This window comes from Erpetoichthys calabaricus, chromosome 1, assembly GCF_900747795.2.
Source record: "Erpetoichthys calabaricus chromosome 1, fErpCal1.3, whole genome shotgun sequence".
In the NCBI taxonomy this organism is placed as follows: Eukaryota; Metazoa; Chordata; class Cladistia; order Polypteriformes; family Polypteridae; genus Erpetoichthys; species Erpetoichthys calabaricus.
Genome location: NC_041394.2, coordinates 181,067,354 through 181,082,963, shown reverse-complemented (window position 1 = coordinate 181,082,963; position 15,610 = coordinate 181,067,354).

The following is a 15,610-nucleotide window of genomic DNA, read 5'->3' as shown; positions in this document are numbered from 1 at the left end:
GTCAGCCTTTCAATTAATTTTATTAGAACCTTTACAAAATAGGTAGTTTACAGTTCAGTCATTGTAAATTATTGACAAAAATTATGGTCATCATTGCTTTCATATTTGATTCTTTTAGTTGGTTGCACGATTCTAGCAACTTGTTTCAAGCCTATCATTGACATCAATCATATATTTTCATATCAATGTGATTTCCTAGCCTCATGGCCCAACGTTTTCTAATAATATAAGCTTTAGAAGTTGTAATTCAGACAGAACAATTGAGAAAGACTTTCACCTGCACAGTTCAGTACTTTGTAGCAGAGTGCAGATTACAACATGCTCCTCTTTATCAGTCAGACAGGCCTGATGCACACTCTGACTTTGTATACAAGGAAACAAAATCCTCTTATCATCACAGCGATAAAAACATATTTCATATGGGAAATGATAATTGCAATGCTATTAAATGGATTAAAAGTAAAGAAATAATACACCAACGGCATTGTCTAAAGACAGGATACTAAGCACAAAGGCAGCACAATGGTTTAACTGTATTTAGAAAAAAACAAGAAATTAGATACTAAGGGAAAATAGATTGGGGGTTGACTTTAATAAACACCATAAGGCATATTACTATATTATCATATAGTTGTAAAACCTTTGAAACCTCTAAAATCTTTTTTCTTTTTACAAGGGAAAAAAGAACTGTAGTCTAAAGAAGCAGTGACCACAAGGCAGAAGGCATTCTGCCCTGTTGTCAGACCATTGCAGGACACACTCACTCACTTACTAGTTTACAAAACTCAATTGACATAATTGGGGGGGTGGGGGGTGGGTGGGGTTTGGAAACCAGAGAACCCAAAGGAAACTCATGCCAATATGACGAAACATGCATGCCTCACTCAGAAAATGAATCCAGGTCCCAAAAGATGTGAGGCAACAGTGTTTAGCTTAGCTGTATTAAATGTTTAATCAACATGATTTCGTCTGCCTGGTTCCAGGTCAGTATGTGAAAGGCCGTACCTTGTACCTGCCGTCTGTCTTGGCTTGGGTGTAGTTTTAGATTTCTTTTCTGTTTCTTTATGACCCCCTTTCTTGTTACTCATGTTTATATACTGTAGTAGAGACTCTTTTGGTTAGGTAAATACTGGATACCTCGGGATAATAAGAAATAAGAGAAAAAATAAAGCCGCTGCAACGGAGCTCTGCTTCAAACGTCCATCTCCTGTAACAGACGAGACCAACGCAGACTTCCCAGGACCCATTCCACTGCTTCATCTCAAGTCGAGAGCGAAAATGGGAGCGAAGGTGCAAGTGATGCAGGTCACGATAGCTCGCCAATTCCAGAAGATCACTTGAAACTAGAGATGGCCTTGCAGTCCACGCATTCATCTACTCATCACGAGCCGGAAGCATCGGCTATAATGGGGGGTTGCCACTTCACCCGCGGAGCACAAAAACCGAAACGATTTGTCTGAACTGAAGGAAATGATTGCAACATTGGCCATGGCCATGGTAAGCGAGCTCAAGAAAGACACTCAGAAAAATATGAAAAAAGAAATAAATGGCTTGCTCAAGACAAACGAGAACACAACTCAAGACTTGCTCAAGACAAACGAAAAGCTACAGCTGGAGCTGCAAGAGATGTGGCAGGAATATAAAGACTTGGAAAAACATATATATAATCGTTTGATGCAGTCTTTAAAGATACAGTGGAACCTTGGTTCACGAACGTCTCTGAACATGTACGAAATCAGGTTATGACCAAAAAGTTCGCCAAAGTTTTGCATCTGTTCACGAACATACACTCGGTACATGAACAAGCCAGTTTCCCTTTCAGTTTGTGTGTGCCGAAGATTTCCGCACATGTTCAGTCTCTCCCTGTGCATTCCCTGTGCAGCGAGTGAGAGTGAGAGACCGCGAGCGAGAGAGACACAGACACACGCGCGCGCACGAGAGAGAGAGAGAGAGACAGAGACACACACACACGTGCGAGAGAGAGAGAGGGCTGGCAGCATAATGCAGAGAAGCCAGTTAAAGAATGCATCAGGCTTGTTTTTAAAGAGACTGATTCAAGCATTGTTTTAACCTCGTTGTATTTAATGAAGACTTTTTTCTATTGGATTTTAACCTCCACTTCACTTCTGTTTACAGCGATCGGTTCATAACGTGCATTGTTGCAATGTTACTTTTCTTTGTTATTTATTAAATTACGGATTTTTCAAATGTTCATTTTTTCCCCTGTGCTTAAAACGCATTAAAAAAGTGTTTTTAGTGAGCGGTTCGTAGCACTATAGCGCAAACTCTTGCAATATTAGTTTTCTCTGTTGTTCAAGGTTTTCTCAGTGTTATTCAATGTTTTTACATTTAGTTTACTGTTATACTGTGCATTCTATGGCATACTTAACTATATTTGTGCTTAACAAAATATATTTACATACAGTTCGTATGGTCTGGAACGGATTAATTGTATTTACATACAATCCTATGGGGCAAATTACTTTGGGTCACGACTAAATCGAATTACGACCAGAGTTTTGGAATGAATTATAGTCGTGACCCGAGGTTCCACTGTATGCTGAGAAAAATTGAGGAATATATTCAGGAAAATGCGTCTAAACTGAGAGAACTTGCCGGTCAGCTAGAAGACGTTAAGCAGACATTCACGGCTTGAATTGAAACAGCAGAATAATTGGCATCTAATGCCAATGGAAAAGCTACACCTGCGAATTCTGAATGCAAAAAACTCAGAGATAGACTTGCATCTCTGGAAGATGGATGCAGAAGGAATAATATTAGAATTGAAGGTCTACCTGGGAATCGTGAAAGTCCAAACCCAGTGAAATTCGCAGCTGAACTATTCTCAAAAATAATTGGAGAGAACTTTAAATCAGATACCGAGATAACAGCAGTTTACCTCATACGTGGATTAAATACCTCTAAACCTAGGACTTTAATTGTCCTCTTTGAGAGATTACAATTTAAGCTTAATGTAATGGCACTTTTCAGACACAAACAAGAGATTATATTTGAAAGTAACCGTATTTGTATTTTCCCTGATTTCTCACCCTCAACAGCTGCTAAACATGCAGCCCTGTACAACATTAAACAGCGGTTACGGAAAGCCAATATCAGATACAGCCTCTTGTATCCTGCCACACTGAAAGTGGATATTCAAGACAAACATCACATCTTTTCCTCCAAGGAGGAAGCAGAAAAGGAGTTAAGAAAGCTGATCCCAACGCTTTTTTGAAATACGAAAGTGAGTTGCATCCTGTCATGGTATGGCAAGAACATATTACCTACTGGCTGATCTGCTTGCAATGATATGGGTACCATAATTATACATCCTTTTTTCTTCTTGGCCACTTTTTGTTTATGTTTTAATTACAATTACACGCGTATGTGTGGAAGAAATTAAAGTAGTTTGTTTTTTTTTGTTTTTTTTACTATTCTAAAGCAGACTGTTTAACATCATAACCTTGGTTTATTGTTATTGCTATTATTGCATTAGAATTTACTATGCTTATCCAGGGCCACTTTTTAACACCATTCCCTGGGTTTACTGTCTTAATATTTCAAGATTGTTGATGACTATATTTTATGCTTATAGTATTTAGACTTTATTGGCAATATATATCTCTACTTATTAATCCCCAAATGCCGCTGCTGGGGGACTTGTTTTGTTTTGGACGTGCTCTGTCTCTAGGTATGTCAGAGGACTGGGACTTTGTGAAGTGGGGTCCAGCCTCACGTGGGGAGGCAAAATGGGGGTGGGGTGGGGGGATAAGGGGGGGGAGAGAGAGAGAGCAAGCTATATTTAATCTATCCTTTTAATCATTACAATTATAACTTCCAACATAACAATAGGCTGCATAGCAATAACTTGACATCAAAAATTCAGAATCAATGTTTCCATGATGGGACAGTTAACTTTGTGAGCTGGAATGTTAAAGGCCTGAATCACAAATTAAAGAGAAAGAAAGTATTCTCTCACCTAAGAGGTCTAAACGCAAAAATAGTATTTTTACAGGAGACCCACTTATTAATCAAAGATCAGTTCCGGCTGAAAAAAAACTGGACTGGCCAAATGTTCCATTCCAGCTTTACAAAGAAAACTAGAGGTGTGGGAATTCTTATACATATAACAGTCTCATTTGTAGCATCAGATGTAGTATCTGATCCTGAAGGGAGATATGTGATTGTCATGGGCAACTTATTCAACTGTAAAGTGATTCTGATAAATGTTTATGCACCCAATGTCAATGATAGGGAATTCATGCAAAATGTATTTGCATCTATTCCCAATGTGAACACTCATAAAATTATAATGGCTGGGGACTTTAATTGTGTTTTAAATCCACTCTTAGATAGGTCTCCTGTCACAGTGGGGATGACATCTAACACTGCAAAGACAATTACACAGTTTGTAACTGACCACAACGTATCAGACCCCTGGAGGTTTCTAAACCCAAACTCAAGAACATATTCCTTCTACTCACCAGTGCATCATTGCTACTCAAGAATTGATTATTTCTTTATAGATAATAATTTCTTGCCTGCGATTAAATCTTGCAAGTACGACGCTATTGCTATTTCTGACCATGCCCCTGTGATCTTGGAGCTGAAATCATTATGCCCCACACACTCATCTCGCAGATGGCATCTTAACCCACTTCTATTAGCAGACGAGAACTGTACAGAATTTATATCCAAACAAATCAGTTTCTTCCTAGAGACAAAACATCCTCTGAGATATCTGCAGGAATACTCCGGGAAACTATAAAGGCCTTCTTAAGAGGACAGATCATTTCATGTCTTTCCCACATAAATAAATTAGAAACCAAGAAGGTATCAGAGTTAACCAGCAAAATTACTAGAATAGATCAAGAACATGCCAGGTGTCCAGGTGAAGCTCTTCATAGGAAAAGGCAGGATATGCATTCAGAGCTCAACCTCTTAACAACCAAAGAAACTGAACAACTCATTTTTAAATCAAGACATCATTGCTATAAACACAGAGAGAAAGCTAATAAGCTCTTAGCTCAAAAAATCCACATGCAAGAAGTTCGCAATACAATCCCAGCAATCACCAACATGAACGGAGATAAAATCATTGACCATAAAAATATAATGCACACATTTAGAGACTACTACAAATCCTTATATTCTATTGAGTTCAAGGAAGACAACACACAATCTAATGCATTTCTGGATACATTACAGATACCACAAATAGATACTTTTATTGCAGAGGAATTGGATAAACCTTTGGCGCTATCAGAATTACTAGATGCTATAAAGTCATTTCACAGTGGGAAAGCAGCAGGCCTTTTTAAGTTTAATTTTATAAGAAATTCTCCACTTAGCTAGCTCCCCTCTTATCAGCAGCTTTTACAGAAGCTAGAGACAATCAAATTCTACCACAAACTTTTCACCAAGCATTAATCACCGTCTTTCCAAAACAAGGACTTATCACAATGTGCATCATACAGATCAAGTTCACTTCTGAATAATGATGTTAAGATACTCTCCAAAGTCCTAGCTACAAGGATGGAGAAAGTGCTGCCTTCAGTAATATCACAAGATCAAACTGGATTTATTAAAGGCCAACACTTAGCTTCCAATCTCCGACACCTGTTCAATGTAATATATTCACCTGCAAAGACAAACACCCCGGAGATATTATTATCGTTGGATTCAGAAAAAGCATTTGATATGATTGAATGGAACTACCTTTTCACTACATTAGAAATTTGGGTTTGGCCCGAATATTTGTGCATGGATCAAACTACTGTATACCAGTCCAGAAGCTTCAGTTTGTATTAACAACATTTGCTCAGACTACTTTAAACTAGAACGTGGTACCAGACAAGGACGCCTCTTGTCACCACTGCCATTTGCAATCGCCATTGAACCACTGGCAGTTCACTGTCGAAATTCTTATCAGATAAAGGGGATTATCAGAGAAGGACTGAAACAGAAAATTTCTCTCTGTGCAGATGATATGGTACTGTATATATCAAACCCACAAATTACTGTGCCTGCAGTCTTAACAGCACTTACAGAATTTTAAAAGATCTCTGGTCTCAGAATTAATTTGAATAAAAGTGTGCTCTTTCCAGTGAATTCTCAAGCATACAATATTAGATTGGACACCTTCCCTTTTATTATTGCAGATCAGTTTAAATACCTAGGGGTAAACATCATAAGTAAACATAAATCTCTTTATCAACAAAATTTCGCCATCTGTATGGAAAACATTAAGCAAGACTTGCATAGATGGTCAAACCTCCACCTCACTTTAGCTGGAAGAATTAATGTTATTAAGATGAATATCCTTCCTAAGCTTCTCTTTTTATTTCAAAGCATTCCAATATACATCAATAAATCATTCTTTAAGCAATTAGATTCAACCATAACCTCATTTATTTGGAACCTAAAACATCCACATATCCAAAGAACCCTATAAAGACCTAAGACAGAAGGTGACATGGCTCTACCTAACTTTCAGTTCTATTACTGGGCAGCAACCATACAAACTATAAAAACCTGGACATAAATAGATGAACATACACAGGCTTGGTCCGAAACAGAAATAAAATCCTGCAGTACTTCTTTATATTCCCTGCTTTGTGCCCCAATAAATGCAAGTTATTGCCAATATACTAATAACCCAATTGTGCTTCACTCACTCAGAATATGGAACCAATGTAGAAAGCATTTTAAGATGGAGAATCTTTTATCTGTGGCACCTCTGCATGAGAACCACCTTTTTCAACCCTTGCAAACATATGCAGTTTTTAATATCTGGAAAACATTTGGGATTAAATTGCTCAGAGATCTTTATATAGACAACATCTTTGCATCCTATGAACAATTACATTCCAAATTTAATTTTCCAGCAACACATTTCTTTCACTATCTTCAAATTAGAAACTTTGTTAAACAGAACCTGCTCGATTTTGCCCATCTCCCACCTTCCTCTATGCTGGAAAAAATAATCCTCAGCATTTCTGCAATATATAAAAATATTTTACAGTCCCTCCCTTTCAAAGATCCAAGAGGACAATGGAAAAGGATCTCTCACTCAACATATCAGAAAAGGAGTGGAAGGTAGCAATGCAGAGAATTCACTCAAGCTCCATATGCGCAAAGCATACAATTATTCAACTCAAAATTATATATCGAGCACATCTGTCTCAATTGAAATTGTCCAAAATGTTTCCAGGGCAAGATCCAACCTGCGAACGCTGCAATCAAGTTCCAGCCTCACTGGGTCACATGTTCTGGGCCTGCACCAAACTAACATCATTCTGGACAAAAATTTTTAAGCGCCTTTCAGACAGCCTTGGTGTCCCAATCCCTCCTGATCCACTAACAGCTGTGTTTGGTGTTCTTCCAGATGGGCTTAAAGTGGAGAAGGACAAACAAACTGTTATTGCCTTCACTACACTATTGGCACGCAGACTTATTTTGTTAAACTGGAAGAATCCTAACTCTTCTCTTTTAAGTCAGTGGTAACTGATGTTTTATATTATTTGAAATTGAAAAAAATCAAATTCTCACTTAGAGGATCTGTGCAGAACTTCTTCAAAACCTGGCAGGATCTAATCAATAATATTTTAGAATAAGCTCTCAAAGCACTAAAAAAGTAAATTCTCTCCCTATTTCTTTTTCTTCTTCATTTATCTGTATCCGCCTATTAAACTCTTCAATTTATTTATTTTTACTATTTTTAAGTTTTAGTCCGTTGGCCATGCTCTCTTTCTCAGGGGTGGGGGTGGATCTGTTTTCAATCCTATTTTTTTTTTTGTAAAAATGTATCTATTTGTATGGAATGATTACAATAAAATCAATAAAATTCTAAAAAAAACATGATTTATTTTGAGCTAATGTAGGCTAAAGGCTCTCACATGTTCATTGGCAATTCCCGTTTTGCTCTGTGTGTGTGGGTGGGTGTCTGGGATGTTCTGGTGCTTTCTCCAAGGCTTTTTCCCACCTTGTATATAGTGCTTGCAAGGATGGACTCTTAAAATATTGGCAACTGGCTCTGTATTACTGGGTATGGGAGCGTATGTGTGGGCACGTGTGTGTGTGTGTGTGTGCTCTATAATTCTCTGGCCCCCCTGTTACCCTGCTTGATAAGCAGGCTCAGCTATTGAATGAATGGTTTTACCTGACCTGCTGAGAAGATGTTGATGTATTGACCAATGAAAAACTGTCAAAACATTCTTTGTGCCTTTTAACCAGGCAGCATCCTTAAGCATGTTGTTGCAGAGGTAGCAGTAATTCAGGCAGCAGTAATTTTTCCACATTTTTCCACACAGCAGTACTTTTTGTTTGGGTTCATGACTTTGCCATACCAGTCAGTGTATTTTTTCACAGTGCTCTCACTGCATCCTTGCTGTCACTAGTGTAACTCTCTAAATATGAGGGCAAAGGGGCAAAACCATTCTGACTAGTTATTTATTTATTTATTGAATATTCACAATTAACTCTGCTGAACTGATACAGTACAAATAATTGGTTTCTGTCTCATGCCCATGGTATAAACTCTGATCACCCTCTACTCTTCCAACTGTGTCCTTGTATTGAATTAATTGAGATTGACAAATGTATGTTATGTTATACTACTCATACTCAAGGCTGACCAGTGAAAGGATGATTGAATGATTCATAAAGCGCTAAAAACTCCAGCATTCAAAGTCATACTAAAATGAGAAAGAGGAAATTAAAGCACCACCTGTTCTCAATGGCCACCACCCTTGTATTGGAAACTTCAGAATGCAAAGTAAAGATAACATTTAAATTTACAAACTGCCTTGTACTCAGAGCAGCTCACGGGAGTTAAGGTTGCTTACCAAAGTTTGGTTAAGTTTAAGAAAAGAGACCACAAACACTTTAGGATCTTGAGGATGGCAAAGCCGACACCAACAAAATAATCAAGTCAATAAAGTCATAAATTACAAGTGGCATTTCAATTAAAATGAGCAGAAATGTAAAAACTGTATTAAGCTGAAGCCAATCTTCATAAAGTGGTGTCTGCCATTCTGGTATGTAGAGTGACAAATGTATTCAGAAGACCTTTTTGAAAGCCCAGTCACATCATGGCCTCTCCTCAACAAGGCCCACTGTATCTTTGATATGCCCCCTAGTTAGATGGTGGTAGATACCATTTAACTAAAAAGACAACTTAAGTGGAGCTGAAGGTAGTAAGATCACTTCTTTGCAGCTGGAAGCTTTAGGTTTATCTGGGAAAAAGTAAAACAATAAAACATCAGCCTGCAAGATTGAAATCAAGTTGTGAGAACAAATGAAGTTTACATGATTCCTGTTTATGGCTTAGTAATATATGATATGATAGTAAATCTGTGGGTGACTTTCGAAACTGTTGGTAGTGTGTGAATTGATAGTGTTTTTTCAGGAGTTTAATAAATATAAATCATGTATTTTGTTTGATGAAATATAGCTAATATGTTCAATACAATAATATATCTGTAATGTGTTGAAATGGAAACTATCTTGCCTTGGCATCTATTTTTTATTAGGAATTCCAATTTCAGCACTATTAAAAATTAAAACAGTTTACAGCAAAATTTTTGTTTTAAAAACTTGTTACAGATGGAACCAAACTGAATGTAAAATACTTTATACTGTTAGCTTATTCTTTAAAGTCTGACCTAAAACTGCTATTTTCTTATTTGCTCCCGCAATTGTTGTGTGTGTTTCAGAGAGAATTTAGTACTAACAGTGAACATGCATGGTTATTGATCATGAAAATCATAGCTACTGAAATTATTGGAACGATGAAATGTACACTAAATTCATTCAGATGTTACACCAGATGTTAAATGAGGTATTCTGTACTTTTATTTAGTCTGAATAGTATGGCACTAATCATACATATGAGGTCTCTAACATGACAGATAATAGTTCACATTTGTTTATTCTTTTTTTCTATTGATCTTGCTTTAATGGCCATGTTGTTTACGTGGTTTTCATCTCTTGCTGAGCTTCCTGGCGTGTCTGTCAAAGATATTCCCAACTTCACAGTATTGTCAATTGTATTTCTGAATTAATCAGTCTTTCAACTTATAGTATAGCTTTTCACTGTTTATTTCCATTATTTAATTATAGAAGTTAACAAAGTAATATATTTGATAAATGTACCAGAACAGATGATTTGTGTTTTAATGTGCTGTGTATTTCCTTTTGTATGAGCATTATAGCTTCAGTTAAGGATTATAATCAACCTTGTAAATGTTTTGAATAAATTCTAAAAGCATAAATTATTATTACTTTGTATTAACTTAGCTCACATTGTTTTCCAAATCAACTTACATATCAGTACATTTGTAGTATTGGAAGGTAATCTCATCGTCATCATCCTAACTGTTACAGACAAAGCTTTAACGTGATGTGGTAGATGGCTGGATTCTCTTATCCCACTGGGACATCTCGACAGTGAAAGGACTGGGGGAGAGAGCTTATTCAGGGCATTACCTCCCCCACAGCGTTAGGTGTTAGCCCCCCTGGGTTACAGCGGTGCCTCAAACTCCCACAGGGCTCCTTGGGCACCACTAGGGAGCGTTGTAGGTACTGTTGAGCCCTTGGTGGGAGTGCTGGAAGTGCTGCTGGAAGAAGGTTGTTGGACATCTGGAGCACTTACGGGTGCCCTATAAAAGGAGCCAGTCGCCACTATTCCAGTATTCCAGGAGCCAGGGTCGGGAGGAGGTGGGTTTGGGTGGCAGGAGCACACTCTGCAGGCCACAGTGACAAACCTGTTTCTTTTGGTAAGCAGAATTTTTGTAAAAAAGCTGCTACTCCAAGAGTCACTTCCGAAAATTGTACCACATGAGGGCTTTCAAATTTTATGATACATTTACAAGTTTTGCATTCATTGAGAAACTACAAGTACTACAGCATCTTGCTTTGTGATTAACAATCATGTTTTTGAGCCTAGAAAGTAATAGTTCTGTAAATATACAATGAATTATTGCTTGATTTTTTACATCCTCTTGAATAAAGGCATTTGCTAAATAAAGAGTGTCAGTATATGTAATAATGATAAATAAAAATTACGTTTAAATCATTTGAAACATACCCAAATTATAGATATTAAATCACTTGTTTTAATGAGTTTTGAAAATCTATATATTTTTTAACATAAAGAAGTGCAGTTTTATGCAAAAGATTGTGTAACCTATGGAATTTTTAGTTACTATCTAATAAACTTTTAAAATTTATTACAGGTATATATATATATATATATATATATATATATATATATATATATATATATATATATATATATATATATATATATGTGTGTGTGTGTGTATGTGGGTGGGTGTGCGTGTGAAGCCATAACAGTATGAATTGTTAAGCACAACAAAAATGACTGAATGTAACTCAAGTGTTAACTGAATGAAACTTAAAGCTAAAAGTGCAAGAAGTCTCTGTCTTGTCTTAGAGAAGCTACCAATGTAATTTTCCAAGGTTAAGATGCAGTAAATGAGTAACAAACATCCCTCCAGAAAGCAGGCATAATCTGATGGGAAAGCCTATACCCCCCTCCTATGAAGCAGAGCTAAGATCTATAGGACAATCCGCATAGCACCCTTCTTAACAAAGCAGATATCAGAATAACGGGAGAATCAACATGAGTCAGAAATTACTGGTGGCTTTAGTTGATCGAAAGAAGTGATAACGTTTGGATATTAAGAGTCAGATGATGCGACACGGTGGTGCAGTGGGTAACACTGCTGCCTCGCAGTTAGGAGACCCAGGTTCGCTTCCCAGGTCTGCCCTGCGTGGAGTTTGCATGTTCTCCCCATGTCTGCGTGGGTTTCCTCCGGGTACTCCGGTTTCCTCCCACAGTTCAAAGACATGCAGGTTAGGTGCATTGGTGATTCTAAATTGTTCCTAGTGTGTGCTTGGTGTGGGTGTGTGTGTGTGTGTGTGTGTGTGTGTGTGCGCCCTGCCCGGGGTTTGTTTCCTGCCTTGCACCCTGTGTTGGTTGGGATTGGCTCCAGCAGACCCACATGACCCTGTAGTTGGGATATAGCGGGTGGTATAATGGATGGAGTCAGATGATGTGATGTATTAGATAAGGTGATGATCATTAGACAAAAGTATAAAAGGAGATGAATGGCTTAAATGATTACTTACTTCATGGACTGAGACATTTGTGCATAACTCTGTGCAAGTAAAGAAATGTTTTACATTCTCATCTGAGCTCTGTGACTGCCTTCTTTGAAGACAGAGGAAAGTGTTTTCCACAACAAACCCTGATTAAAATACATATATCGCTGCACCTCTACCATAAAAAGTACTATACAGTCAATGGGAAAGTTGTCTAGACTTCAGCACATACCACACATAAATTTAGCAAATAAATATTTATGTTACAATAAAATGCTCAGACTTTGCAAATGCAGAGGTTGGTCACAAATAAGTGTATAACCCTGCAAAAGCTGTGTTAATTTCTTTAGACTCAGAGATTCCGTGAAACACACAGTTTGACAAAGAATGCTTAGACATTTTTTTGCTGTGATGGGAAACCCTTTTAGCTGAGGAGAGGCTGGGGCTGACAGACTCCCTGAAAATATTACATCAAGCACCATTTTATTATGGAGAAACTATGTTTCATTCTGTTTAGCACCGGATTTCAGAAAATTTGTATTTATAGAGAGTGGCACAGCATTAAAACTGGCTCCACTGAGGCGTACTCAACACAACATTTCATCCCATAAGAAAAATAAATATACAGATTAGCTATTCTGAAACTGTAATCAATCAAAAGCTTTTATGACATGACAATTTTACTTGAACTTTCTAATTTAATTGGTTTAAAAAATATTAAGTAACAAGCTATGAAACAGAGCCAGCTGTCATCAGACTGCTGTCACTGTCCTGCTCCACTTACAGATTGAGGAGATCGTTCCTCCCCCAAACTATGCGACTCATCAATTTCACCCGAGGGGGTAAACGTTAACATTTAACATTATACAAGTTATTATACAAGTTATTGTCTGTTTTTCACCTGCATTATTATCAATCTTTAATTTAATATTATTTATTGTATCAGTATGCTGCTGCTGGAGAATGTGAATTTCCCATTGGGATTAATAAAGTATCTATCTATCTATCTATCTATCTATCTATCTATCTATCTATCTATCTATCTATCTATCTATCTATCTATCTATCTATCTATCTATCTATCTATCTATCTATCTATCTATCTAAGTTATAGTGATAACGGCATGGTAGTGCAAGAAAATGTTTCCTACACAATTGAGAATCCCAACCCTGGTTCTGGCCGCAGCAAACACAGCCAGGTGATGCTAGTCGGACGTCCCCATTGAAGTTGTATTTAATTTTGTTAGTTATATTAAATATGTTTACTGGATATTATATGTGCATACTGGAGAGTATTCATTGAAACTACATAGTGTGATTGTTGAGCTACATGTTCATACAGTCCTTCAAGTTGACATGTGGAAAACGGAACTTGTCGTCCCTATCTGGAAAGGGAAGGGTGATCGCCTGGATTGCAGCAACTACAGGGGATAACACTGCTGTCGGTGCCAGGTAAAGTCCTTGAAAGGGTTGTTGTCAATAGGATCCGTGTTCACCTGCTCTCCTACCAGTGACTGGAGCAGTCTGGTTTTATGCTTAAGAAGTCTACCATCCTGGCATTGAGGGTTCTCATGGAGCACAAATGCGAATATCTTTGCAGTCTTTGTCAATTTTCATAAAGCTTTTGACTCAGTTGATCGAGCTGCCATGTGGAACATCCCAAGACTTCGCAGGATCCCCTCAAGGTTGTTGGATATCATGGTACTGTGAGTGCTGTGCAGAGTGGAGGCCAAACCTCTGCCTTTTTTCCAGTTGATTCTGGGGTTCATCAGGGGTGTATTTTTGCTCCTACTCTGTTCAGTGGTTGCATGGACTGGTTGTTGGGCAAGGTCATGGGGTCCAGCGGGTGTGGGATATCTGTTGGTGAAGAAAGATTCACTCATCTTGACTTTGCTGACGATGCTTTGATCTTCGTGGAGTAAATGGGGGTTCTGATCGGTGCTCTCAAGAGATTGAGCAAGGGGTCTGAGTGTCTGAACTTGTGAGTGTCCTGGATAAAATCCAAGATCCAGGGGCCTCATGTATAACGCCGTGCGTAGAACTCACACTATAACATGGTGTAAACACAAAAGCAGGAATGTGCGTATGCACAGAAAAATCAAGATGCAGGAATCTGTACGTATGCAAACTTCCACGTTCTTCCGCTACATAAATCCCGATCAGCGTGAAAAGTAACGCACGTGCACACGCCTTCTGTCCCGCCCCAACTCCTCCCAGAATTGCCATGAAATACTTAATGGCTTAGGATTATGTTACCACTTCATACAATTATTAAAAGAATTAGAACAGAAAGTGCAAAACAAAGCAAGAGTATTGAAAAGGTCATCTTACAACCTCCATACTTCCATCCATCCATCCATTATCCAAACCCGCTATATCCTAACTACAGGTCACGGGGGTCTGCTGGAGCAATCCCAGCCAACACAGGGCGCAAGGCAGGAAACAAACCCCAGGCAGGGTGACCAGCCCACCGCAGGGTGCGCACACACACACACACACACACTAGGGACAATTTAGAATCACCAATGTACCTAAGCTGCATGTCTTTGGACTGTGGGAGGAAACTGGAGTACCTGGAGGTAACCGACGCAGACACAGGGAGAACATGCAAACTCCACACAGGGAAGACACGGGAAGTGAGCCCAGGTCTCCTAACTGTGAGGCAGCAGCGCTACCACTGCGCCAAGGATTACGCGTATTAGTCGAGGTATAGTTGCGATTCTTGAGAGACAATCTACCAGAAATTATCGCAGGGACCCGGGTTCGAATCCCGCTCATGGCACATTGCTCAATGGAAGAATATATCTGTAAAATAAATTAAAAAAAAACTTTCTCTTCAACGAATGGTGGTTTGAATCCTACATTGCAGATGCAGTTGTTTATTTTTCTTTTTTGATTAAACAAAAACTGTTTAATGAATGATTGATTTGTCATGGAACACATGGACAACACACAGAGTTAAAATCACACTTAAAGCAACTGCCTGCCCATTCTATTGAATAATAATTATATCAAATAATAATGCATTTCACTTACTTGTTTAGCACCTTTACCATGGTCTGAGACGGCTGCACAGATAATCAAGAGGGCTACAATTAAAATGAAAGCACAATAGGAAAGAATAAATAATAGTGCAGAGCCTTGTGTTTGTATGTATTTATAAAATCTGGGAAGTAATATATTCTAATTGATGCTGAAATTTAATTAATTTGAAGTAGGTAAAAATAAATATTTGGAAATATTGCAAAGGGAAATGTTTATATACTTATAGTAAACAGCACACACACCATTTAGTTAATTATATATATCTTCTTCTTCTTCTTTCAGCTGCTCCCCTTAGGGTTTGCCACAACGGATCATTTTATATATATATATCCTGTTCTACAGCACAATTAGAATTGTAGTATTAAAGGTGTAGGTCTATTTTATAAGCATATTTTATAACATCAATGTTAATATAGAGTATAACTATAATTATTAT